Source organism: Lathyrus oleraceus, chromosome 4 (assembly GCF_024323335.1).
Source record: "Lathyrus oleraceus cultivar Zhongwan6 chromosome 4, CAAS_Psat_ZW6_1.0, whole genome shotgun sequence".
Lineage (NCBI taxonomy): Eukaryota > Viridiplantae > Streptophyta > Magnoliopsida > Fabales > Fabaceae > Lathyrus > Lathyrus oleraceus.
In genome coordinates, this window is record NC_066582.1 from 92,674,017 (window position 1) to 92,686,389 (window position 12,373).

Below are 12,373 nucleotides of genomic sequence, written 5' to 3' on the forward strand. Positions count from 1 at the left end.
TCTTTCTGAAATAGGCCTGCACATGGGTGCGAGGACAAGAAGTACCGTTGTATTTATCAAAAGATGGCTGTAGTACCTCAAATTTGCACCCTACCTTGTGTACCTTCGCTTCATATTAGGTCATAGCATAACATAGGCCACTGCATAACATTGCATTGTCCATTTGCCCAAGTGCAAGCTCAGGTGAAGAATTAGGTCAAACTGGTCAGGAGATCAGGTCAAACAAGCAAGCACGTGCTATTTTCATTGGAACAAAGCCCTATGGTTGATTTATCAAGTTCATATGGTCTAAGGATCATTTTGAAGTGGTTTGGCCAAAGATTGGATGATCAAAGCTCAATAGTCAAACTGAATTTCAGCTGGAACCATAGAAAGTCAACTGTGGTCAACTGTGCCTGATTTTATGGATTGGAAGGTGTGAGATGGTTTGAAAGGCCTCATTCATGTCCATACAAGTCTCATTTGACATATCAAAGACCAAGGGTGAGGATTTGAAGGTCAGACAAGAAGTTTCCAAAAATAGCAGGTGACTTGTAATTTCAGCTGCCCAAAATGGAAAGTTTTTCTCCCCAAAATTACTTCATCATACAAGCTTAAAATGGAATTTTGTCCAACATGAATGTTGAAGATCTTGATCTCACCATTTCAAAAAGTCCAAGAACTTGAAATTCCCATGTGTGGTTGGCAAGATATGGTCCATTCATTTTCCAAAAATGTCCAAATTCAAAGTGGCATAACTTTCACATGGAATGGCCAAATTGGATGGTTTTTCTCTGAGCAAACCACATTTGATGTGTACTTTAGTAATCCATCATCACATTTTTCCAAAAGCCTTCACATGAAAAGGTCATTTTTCAAGTGTACCAATTAAAAAGCAAGGGCAAAATGGTCCAAATCTCAAAATACTTGGAATTTTCTCATGGGACTTTTTCCAACACTTCCAAAATATCATTTAGAACTTGCTTGAACCAAGTTTGGACAGAAAAATTGGTTGCATCATGAAAGGGCATTTTGGCCACACACTTGAAAATGCACTTAACACTAATCATCTCCATTTTGCTAATCATGATTAATTTTGGATTAAGGCATTGGTATATATTGTTAATTGTAACCGTTTTCCATAATCACTAATCATTTCTTCAGATCCAAACAGAAAATCTCAAGAATTCTCTCATTTTTCACATTTTGCACACATACTTTTTCTTCATTGTTCATTAAGATTTCACTATTGTTTGTACTATTTCTTTGAAGAATCATCATCTACAGGTGCATCTAGAGTTCTGTTCGGAGGAATTGAAGCAAGAACCGTGCCAATTACAAACTGTTGCAATTTCACTCTTCAATGGAAGTTGCAGATTTCTCCATGATCGTGCCTTGTTGAGCTGAGCTTTCTTCATCAATCATCTTCCAGAGCAAGATTCTACATCTGTTTTCGTGAATTGGAGCAAAACAAGCAAGGATTCCACAGCTGCCATCATCCAAGGTTGGAATTCAACTCTAACCATTTTCAAAATTGAGATATGGCATTTGTAGATCTTCTAATGTAGAACACTGTGCAATTTGTAGAATTAAGTTTCATCAATTATTGAGAGAGAAATCGCGTTTGAAAGTTTTGGTGTAAAACCTATTTTGGATCGATCCGGTTTATACAGTAGGGATTAGGAAATTTCGTTTGCATATTGTTAACGTACGTGCTTAGACGGTTCTATCCATGTATCATTTGCCAAGTTTGGTTGAGAAATGTCCATAACCGAATCTGGAGACGAAGAACAACGAGGAAGCTCGCGATTTCTGGAAAAATTCGCTGTTTGATCCATTGCCTTTGCCTTCCGTTTGAATTGGTTGTTTCCCGCCGCGCTGAACGAATCATAGGGTGACACCGCATTAATGAAGCTGCGTCGTTTTAGGTCCTGGCTCCGTGAATTACAATTTTGCCACTGCTAACTAATTAATCCATAATTCATTTAAATAATTATTTCAGTATTTCATTTAACTTCAAAAAATCAAAACAAATCCAATTTTAATCCAATTTGCATGGGAATTTTTGTGTTGGATTCCAAATTGTCTCTAGTTTTTTATAGGCATGGTAGTCCAAGTTGTGCTTGGTGATTTTGCTGACTTTTCCTATTGCCTTTGACTTGTGTGCATTTTGTGTATGTTTCACCATTTAATTCATAAAATGATCATGCATTATCCAAAATGAATGAAATTTAACATTCTTGTTCTTGACTCTCTTCTGGTGATTTTTATGTATAGTTTGTGAATTTTGGATTTATGGTTTGCAAGATATGATGTGTTCAAGTTGAGTGTGACAATGTGTGTCACACTATGTTATGTTGTGTTCATGAATTTTGTTTCCATACTTATGCTTTTCCAAATGCTCCCAATTTTTGCATGTGATATCATCTGTATGTCTAGTTTTTCCATGATTGTTTATAGGAATTGTTGAACCATTTCCTATTTGATTGGGATTTTTGCTTGCTGTTTAGACATTTTAGGGTTTTGCTTGAGTGATTGCCTTCCATGCCTTGTGAAATGCTCATACCTTATTATATGAAGATGAAATTTGATGGAGTGATTCCTAACATGTTTGAGTTCACTTTGGCTTTGGTCCCATTCATTTCTTAATTGTTCTCACTGTTTTGCATTTGATTGAAGTTGATGCTTATTTTGCTACCATGTGTTGGCTTGCTTGGATTTCTGCTGACTTCCTGATTTTCATTGACCTACTTCCTCTTGTCCAAATGGCATGAAAATTGATATGTAGTTCTTTGAATGTGTCCTGTTTAGGCTGGAATCTTTGTGGAATTTATTGAGCTGTTTAGGTATTTGTTTGAGTGTGACCATTCTGTTTGCTCATATGTGGTTCACAATTGCCTAGTTTGACTTAAATTGTGCATGAAATGAATCTAGTGCATAGTTTAGATGTGAGACCAATTGGATTCTCTTTGTATTTGATTTATCTTGATTTTGATCATGTTTCACTTGCTGTTTTGACTTTTTTACTTCCTTTTGACCCTAGGCTTGTCCTAGTGGTCTTGTATCTCATGTTTGAATGTGATTTTCAGGTTAAGAAGCAAAATACCTTAAGGAGGTGGATTCACATTTGGTTGAGTTGTCTCATTTGATATTGTAAACTAACTTGTTTTGTTTTGTAGGATGTTTGGCTCCCTTGAATTGACTTGCACTTTGGTGCATTGGATTGTGTTTGTCTGTGTATAGCTAATTGTGAACCATTTGCTGTTTAATTCTGTGATTGGTATACTGATGATATTTGATTGATTTCAGGTACATTAGTTGCTAATATTGCTTTGCCTTGCTTGATAAGCAATTTGCACTGAGGTATAACATTCTTGTCTCCATGTAGTCTGGAAGACCTGGCCTGTTACTTGGCCAGGCGCCTGTTTGAAGTCCTCCTTAAGAGGCAATGTTTGTGATTGTTTACATTTGTCCCCAAGCAGGTAAAGACCTCAATGAGGCAATTGGCGGATATAAGAGATATGCAATCTATCTCCCGCTATTCTGTTGAGTCGTCCCTCTGCTCACACCACTGTGTTGATGCATTGGGACACAAACCCAAGATCTTGTACAATGTACAGTTGTGTCAGAGTCTTGAGTGTAGAAGGGTTCCTCCTTTCTGAACCCACACTCCTTTGTCTGAAGCTCTCCCTGACCAGGGATAAGAGCTGTGAAGTCTTATCTTCACTCACCTTTCATCAGCTTCACCTTAGCCCCTCAATGGCAAGGTTAAGAGCTAACACCACCCCTGTACAGATGACTTGCTCTTGTAGTCTTACCCTTTGATTGAGCCCTTTTGTGTGCATATAGTGTGTGCTACTTGTGAATGCTTGATTTACTGCCTGTGTTGAATAGGATAGGCTTGCTTCCTGTGCAAGTTAGCTAGAAACCTTGACTTAGGGATGAATTTGCATGATAACATCTAGGCTCGAGTCGTAGTCTCCCTAGTTGTGTCTCCCTCTGTTATCTGGTTAGGCTAGTCCTGTGTCCCTTCGTAGGGGAACTACGTCGCCCTGATCCTCATACCAGATGAGGTACGTAGGCAGGAGATGAGCAGATCTCTCCGGGCGCCTGTGTCTTTGTTTTGTGTTGTTGTGTGCTTGGAAGCTGATGTAAGTCCATCGAGTGGCATTCGGGTTCTAGTGTGGGTTTGTTGGTTCGGATGCTGATGTAAGTCCAGTGATTGGCATTCGGGCTCCACGTTTGCCTTCTTGTGCGTGTTTTGGTTCGGATGCTGATGTAAGTCCAGTGATTGGCATTCAGGCTCCACGTTTGCCTCCTTGTGTGAGTTTTGGTTCGGATGCTGATGTAAGCCCAGTGATTGGCATTCAGGCTCCACGTTTGCCTTTGCCTGTGTTTGTTTGTGTGCGTGTTAGCCGAGCTACGAATGGTCTGATTCTCCTTCGTCCAAAGGAGATACGTATGCATAGGATGCGACATCCTAGCGAGCATGTGTTGTTTCCCCAGTCTGAACTACTTTGGCTCTGATGTCTATGCTTGATAGACTAAGTAGGCCCAGGATGCGATATCCTGCCGAGTTAGTTTTGTTTGTTTCTTGTGTCTCTTTCAGCCAGTGTTTGTGTGTCTGTGAGCAGTATTTTAGCAACCATTTTTCCTTCCTATTGTGCGTGGATCCCGTCGAGTACGACGGATGCGTAGGGGTGCTAATACCTTCCCTTCGCATAACCGACTCCCGATCCCATTCTCTTTGGTCGCGAGACCATGCTTTTTCCAGGTTTACTCTGAGCGTTTCCTTTCCCTCTTTTGGGATAAATAACGCACGGTGGCGGCTCTGTTGTTCTTGTCTTCCCGCCGGTTTTTCGCGTAATGCGACAATGGCGCCTTGAACTTGTAAGGAATTCTCAATCCTTCCACCAAGCCCATATTTGTAACATCAAACCCCAAAGAGTTCTGACACTCCATGGCTCTGATCTTCTCAGCTAAGGCATCAACTCTCCTATCCCTTTCGTCAGTTCTTCCCATGACTTCATCATCCTCACTGAGGAGAGTAAACATATCCTCCTGCCTATCAACCAACGGAGCGGGATGGCAAACTGGAGCACGGTTTGCTCTGACATTAGCAATTTCTGGAGCAATAGGTTGACCGTTAATTCTGATACCCCTCAACTCATCACCCACAGCATAATCATTGACAGGGACGGTGGCAGCAGCAATAACTTGGTTATTAACAGGGACCCCTGTAGCACCTCAAATTTGCACCTATCATTGTACATACCATTTCATATTAGGTCATAGCATATCATGACCCATTGCATAGCATTGCATTGTCCCCAGTTGCCTCAAGAGCAAGCAAGTCAAGAATTAGGTCAAACTGATCAGGAGGTCAGTCAACCAATCAAGCAATGTTGTTTCTCAAGGGGCCAAGGCCCTAGGGTTTGTCCAACAAGTTCACATTACTTGGAGGTCCATTTGAAGTGTTTAAGTCAAGGGCTGGATGTTCAGAAGTCATCCGTTCATGCACAGTCAGTCAGAAACCCTAGAAAGTCAAAGTCAGTCATTTGCAGTGGATGGTGGCCATTCTTGCAGAATTTGGGCACCATGATCAATCATCAAAGGTTCATATATCTTGGGACATCATTTGAAGTCAAGGTCTCAAGGGATTAGGGTTTGGAATTCATCAGAAGTGCTTCAGTCATCCAAAACCCTAGAAAAGTCAAACTTGGTCAACTGTGGATTTAATCAGTGACTTGATGGATGGAATTGATTTGAAGGAGCTCATTCATGTCTATATAAGCCTCACGTATCATGCCAAACCTCATCATGGAAGAATTTGAAGCCAATCAGAAAATTTCCAAAAATAGAAAGTGGACCTGTAATTTTAACTGCCAAAAATGGAAACTTCTTGATCCTCAACTTACATCATGATACAAGCTTCAAATGAATTTTTGCCCAACATGAAAATTGAAGATCTTGTTCTCTCATTTTCAAAAAGTCCAAGAACTACCAAATCCCATGAATGGTTTGCAAGATATGATCATTTCATTTTCACATTTTTATGAACTTCAAATGGCCATATCTCATGATTCCTTTGGCCAAATTTGATGGGGTTTTTTTCTACAAACTCCATTTAATCCCCTCTTTCCAAAAATTCATTCATCATTCACCAAAACCTTGCCAATCAAAATGGCATTTTTTGACTTATCTCATTTAAAATTCAAGTTTGACCAATGGTTGACTTTTTTGATTTATCCATTTTCAGCATAATTGGCCATTTGGAAATTGTTTTAATTGTCATTTGAGACTTGCCAAGGCCCAGAATTCGTGCAGCTTGCTACCACATACCACCCTTTTGGCCAAAAGTGCAAACTTAGCAAATTGGTTAAAATGAGCAAAGTTTGGTTAGTACATGATTAGCATTGCCTAAACAGATGTATATAAGATATTTTCTGTCCATTCTCCAACCCTAGAAGCAGCTGCAAACAGATAGAAATTCTCTCTTTTCTCAAATCACCATTTACACACCTTTGCATTTTTCTGCCAAAATTCTCAAAGAGCTCGAACCACACTTGTTTCCATCATCACTTGGCCAGCATTTGAAAGCATTTTAAAGCATCAAAACTCAACTGGAAGCGGTTTTCATCCAACTGTTATTCCAAAGCTCAGCCATGGCAGATGGAGTTTCGAGCAAAGACAAGCTACACTGAGCCAAGGCATCTTCACCAGTCATCCTTTGGAGAACTTTTGCTCATCTGTTTAAGCTCATAACAGCCAAAACATCACTGCATATCAGATTTCTTCAAGAATAAGTAAGTTTTCGATTCACTTGTTTCTCAAATCCATGCCACGCTTAGTGTAGATCTATCCATGCTGAGCTTCATGATGTGTTTGTTTTCGAAAATGGTCAAGTATTCGAGAAGTTATGCTGCTTTCAAGTTTGATGATGTTTATTTGTTTTGCTCGATTCATGATTGTTAATGTGTTTTAAGGAAAATGAATGATGGATTCTTGATGTGCGTGATATACTGATTCGAATGCCATGTCTAATTTCCATTTCTGGGCACATTTTGATTTTCACGATTTGAACATGATGAAGTTGATGAACACACACACGGTCACTGTTCAAAACCCTAGCCATTTTTCCAGAAACTTGTTTTCACGTGTATTTCCTGGCTTTGGTACTGTTTCATTGGATGCGGACCAATCACAACATTTCCTGGTCACCCCTTAAACACGGTCGTTTTGCTAAATGAGCTTCAAAGTTACCAATGTGCCATCCGCTTCCTAATTATTTCAATTTAATCCATTTAATTTCAATAAACATTTCATTTGATCATCAATATTTGCAAAAATCATATCTTGTTCATTTCAATTCCAATTTTCATGGGGTTTTTTGCATCATGTCCTGTTTGATGTCTAGTTTTTTGTCACGATTTTTAATAAATTTTCTGATCATTGGTATTTAAATGGCCTTAGGGTTTGTGTAAAGTGACCAAAAATGATACATGTTGCCAAAACCATTGTGAAATGACCATGTTACATCCATTTGAGTTGAAATTTTTTGTGCATAATCTATACTCATTCATGTTTATTTTGGTGTAAATTTCATGATTTTATCATATGTGGATTGAGAGATTTGATTTTTTGAAGTAAGGTGTTACATTTGGTGTCACACCATGAATGTGCATTTCCATGAATTTTAATGACATACTTCCTGACCTCCAAATGATCCAAATTTTTGCATAAGCCTTCTCTCATATGTCTAGTTTATGTGTGAATTTTCTGGGATTTATTTGAACTATTTTCCATTTGTTTGAGATTTTTCTTCCCTGCCTAGTCAATTGTTGACTTTATGTGACATACCTTGCCATATCATTTGGGAAATTCTCATACCTTATTGTATGATCATGAAATTTTGCATGTGCATACTAGACATCTCAAGCTTTACATTGGTGTTGATCCCATTCATTTCTCATCTGTTTTCATTTAGTTATGATTTTTTGAAGTTGACCCATGTTTGTTTGACTCCTTTGTGCTTACTTGAAATTGTGTTGACTTCTTGATTTTAATTGGCTGCTTTCCACTTATCCAAATGCAACGAATTTTGGCATGCTTACCATGATAGGTTTTAGGATTGAACATGAATTATTTGGTGATTTTTGAATTTATTTGAGTTGACTTTTGATGCAAGTTATTCTGTTGACTTCTTTGTGCTTTCATTTGCCATACCTTGCTTTCTTTGGTTTGTGAATTAATGATGATGCATGATATGAATGTGAACCCAATTGGAATTGCTTCTTGATTGATTGAATTTGATTTTGATTGAATATGGTTTGCTGTTTTGACTTTCTCATTCTCTTTTGACCCTAGGCTTGCCCTAGTGGTCCAGTTACTTACTGTTGAGTTTGTGTTTTCAGGTTGAGCACCAAATGACCATTGAGATCACTTTCATTTGTTTGAGCTTGCTTGTTTACATATGAGCTAACCTTTGTTTTGTAGGCGGCTTGACTCATGTATTTGAGTCTTATGCTTTGCACAGTTGATCATCTGTTTTGTCTGTGGATTCCATTCCTTTTGATTTGACTGTTGAACTGTTTACTGATTAGTTTGACTTTTTCAGGTACTCTTAGTTGCTTAAGTTCTTTGAACTTGCTTTGCTTTGCTTTTTAGCAACTTGCTTGAGGTATAATTCCTTTTTCTTCATGTAGTCTGGAGACCCGGCCTGTTATTTGGCCGGGCAAACTGTCTGAAGTCCTCCTTAAGAGGCAATGCTTGTGTATGTTTAATTTGTCCTTGTACAGAGTCAAAGACCTCCTAAGTGAAGAGGCAATTGGCAGAACCAAGGGATAAGCAACCTATCCCCTGCTATTCAGTGTGTCTTCTGTTTTGCTCACACCACTGTGTTGATGCATTACAGATAAAAACCCAAAGATCTTGTGCAATTGCACAGTTGAGTCAGTATCTAATGTGTAGAAGGGTTCCCACTTTCTGAACCCACACATTCTTGTCAAATGCTCTCCCAGGCCAGGGATAGAAGCAATGAGGCACACCCCTCATCTCCTTTCATCTGCTTCACCTTAGCCTCTCAATGGCAAGGTTAAGAGCGACATTTACCTATTACAGTGGACTTTCATAGTCAAACCCTCTTGTGTGAGCCTCTTGTGTGCATATAGTGTGTGCTTCATGTGATTGTATTTGCTTGCTTTGCCTCTTAGGTTTAGCTTAGACTTGCTCTTGTGCAAGATAGGTTTAGTTTAGACTAATCCTTGTTTGCTTTCGCCCTCGTTGCGATCGAGCCTTTTCCTTTCTCTCGCCCTCGTTGCGATCGAGACTATTCTCTTCTCTCGCCCTCGTTGCGATCGAGACTTTCCCTTTCTCTTGCCCTAGTTGCAATCGAGATCCTTTTTCCCTCTGTAGCCGAACTACGGCAACTCTGATTCTCATGTTCAGATGAGATACGTAGGCACGAGATGCGATGTCTTGTCGAGTTTGACTAACAACTAACGCTAATTCTCTTCTCTCGCCCTCGTTGCGATTGAGACCTTTCTTTTCTCTCGCCCTCGTTGCGATTGAGACCTCCCCTTTCTCTTGCCCTAGTTGCAATCGAGACCCTTGCTTCCTGTGCAAGCCGTGTCTAGGATAGGTTGGCCCTCGTGCCATTTAGCTAGAAACCTTAACTTAGGGTTGACTTTGCATGACAACATCTAGGCTCGAGTCGTAGTCTCCCTAGAGTTGTGTCTCCCTCTGTTATCTGGTTAGGCTAGATCCTTGTCCCTGCGTAGGGGAACTACATCGCCCTGATCTTCATACCAGATGAAGTATGTAGGTAGGAGATTGAGCTGATCTCTCCGGGCGCCCTTTTTCTTTTTCACCCCTTTGTGTCTTAACCACCCTTGTGTGTGTTCTGGTTGGAGTCCGACATAAGTCCAGCGATTGGCAGTTGGTTTCCTGCGTGTGTTTGTTGGTTCGGATGCTGATGTAAGTCCAGTGATTGGCATTCAGGCTCCACGTTTGCCTTTGTGTGTTTGTTTGTGTGCGTGTCAGCCGAGCTACGAATGCTCTGATTCTTCTCTCGTCCGAGAAGATACGTATGCATAGGATGCGATATCCTAGCGAGCATGTGTCGTTTCCCCAGTCCGAACTACTTCGACTCTGATGTCTATGCCTGATAGACTAAGTAGGCCCAGGATGCGACATCCTGCCGAGTCAGTTTCAGTCAGTCTCTTTTGTCTCTTTCAGCCAGTGTGTGTGAGTTTGAGCAGTGTTTAGCAACCAATATTCCTTCCTAGTGTGCGTGGATCCCGTAGAGTACTACGGATGCGTAGGGGTGCTAATACCTTCCCTTCGCATAACCGACTCCCGAACCCATTCTCTTTGGTCGCGAGACCATGTCTTTTCCCAGGTTTACTTCGAGCGTTTCCTTTCCCTCTTTTGGGATAAATAACGCACGGTGACGGCTCTGTTGTGTCTTTCTTTTCCCGCCGGTTTTTCGCGTAATGCGACAGCTGGCGACTCTGCTGGGGACATAGAGAAGTTGACCTGTGCTGGTCCGTCTTCCCTAAGCGAGTCTCTCCTAGCGCTCTCTAGGTTAGGGTTTTGGTTGTTGTTTGCTGTTTGACTTATTGCATTCATGTTATTTATTGTTTGCATTTATTGTTTGCATTTATGTTTGCATGCATCATACTGTCATTGAGCTGTCTCCTGTGCAGGTGGTTCCTCTGTTTTGGGGTGGGTGTTCTGAGTGGGGCCCAATACCCAGGCCTGAGTATACACCTAGGATTAGCGTGGTCTCATGTATCTTCACATGTTGTACGACATGATGAGGAGACATGTCACCACAGCCGGACGAGGTTCATTTGAGAGAGTTCTTCCGGGTGGAGTTATTCCGCTTAGGTCGGATTATCTCTTATGAGCTGTTGACTTCGGTGACCGTTCTTTCCCGGATATTTGGTTTAGACGATCTTAAGAGAGCTACAACGGCACACCCGAGAGGGCAAACCCGTTGAGTATCTTTGCCCGATTGTCGAGACCATTGTCCGCCTTAGGATGACCTTGTTAGAATTCACTTGTGAGGGGAGGGTTTGATTCCTGCAAGTACAATTTCTGCCAGTGATGCTGTGTTGATGATCTTGAGTCGGATTTATGGATCGTTATTCCTGGACGCCGGAGGTTTGACCTTGGTATTGATCAGAGGGTTCCGTTTATTTCGGATCCCTGGGCTGAATTTGAGGGTACTCGCTCAGATGGCGACTCAGTTCTCCAGACATGGGTTCAGATGCCAGCTCCTCAGATGACTTTGGGGTTTCAGATGGTTCCTCAGATGCCAGTTCCTGCCAGTCTTGGCTCCATCATTTGCATCATAGCATGTTTATTTTCCAAAAAATAGTAATGCATGAAAATGAAAAAAAGTTAACTCGCATACTCATATCCTTTTCAGGATCATTCATGATAAAATAGCATTCGCATCATATGCATATCATACACATATCATCCTTGCATTACAGACATGCTTGGGAGTGACTTCTCACTTTGGGTTTTGACTGAGACAGGATTGTTGATCACCGTCCGCACCACGACCAGACTCAATCATCAGAAGAAGTATGGATCAAGTTCAGACCGAGCTAGCTGAGATGAGGGCGAACATGGCCCAGTTCATGAACATGATGCAAGGGGTCGTTCAGGGGCAAGAGGAGCTGCGTGCCTTAGCCCAGAGACAGGAAGTTGTGATTCCAACTGCCAACCGTGCTTCACCAGTGGGTGTTCCTGTGGATGATAATGTTGCTGTTGTCGCTCCCGCCAGTAACTTTGATGGGGTTGATGAGTTGGGGGGCATCAGAATCAATGGACAACCTCTTGCTGCAGAGGTCAATGTCAGAGCTACCCGGGCTCCGATTCGTCATCCAGCTCCGTTTGTCAACCAACAAGAGGACTTGTTCACGTTGCTGAGTGAGGAAGATGAAGTGGTCAGAATGGAGGATAGGGATCGTAAAGTGGATGCTCTTGCTGAGAAAATCCGGGCCATGGAGTGTCAGAACTCACTTGGGTTTGATGTGACCGACATGGGTCTGGTGGAAGGGTTGAGGATCCCCTACAAGTTCAAGGCACCTTCATTCGAAAAGTACAACGGTACCTCCTGTCCTCGCACCCACGTGCAGGCTTACTTCAGGAAGATCTCTGCTTACACTGACGATGAGAAAATGTGGATGTATTTTTTCCAAGATAGTCTATCTGGGGCATCTTTGGACTGGTACATGGAGTTGAAGCGAGAATCAGTCAGAAGCTGGAAAGATTTGGGTGAGGCCTTCCTAAGGCAATACAAGCACAACATGGACATGGCGCCGAGCCGAACTCAGTTACAAAGCTTGTATCAGAAAGATAAGGAAAGTTTCAAAGAGTA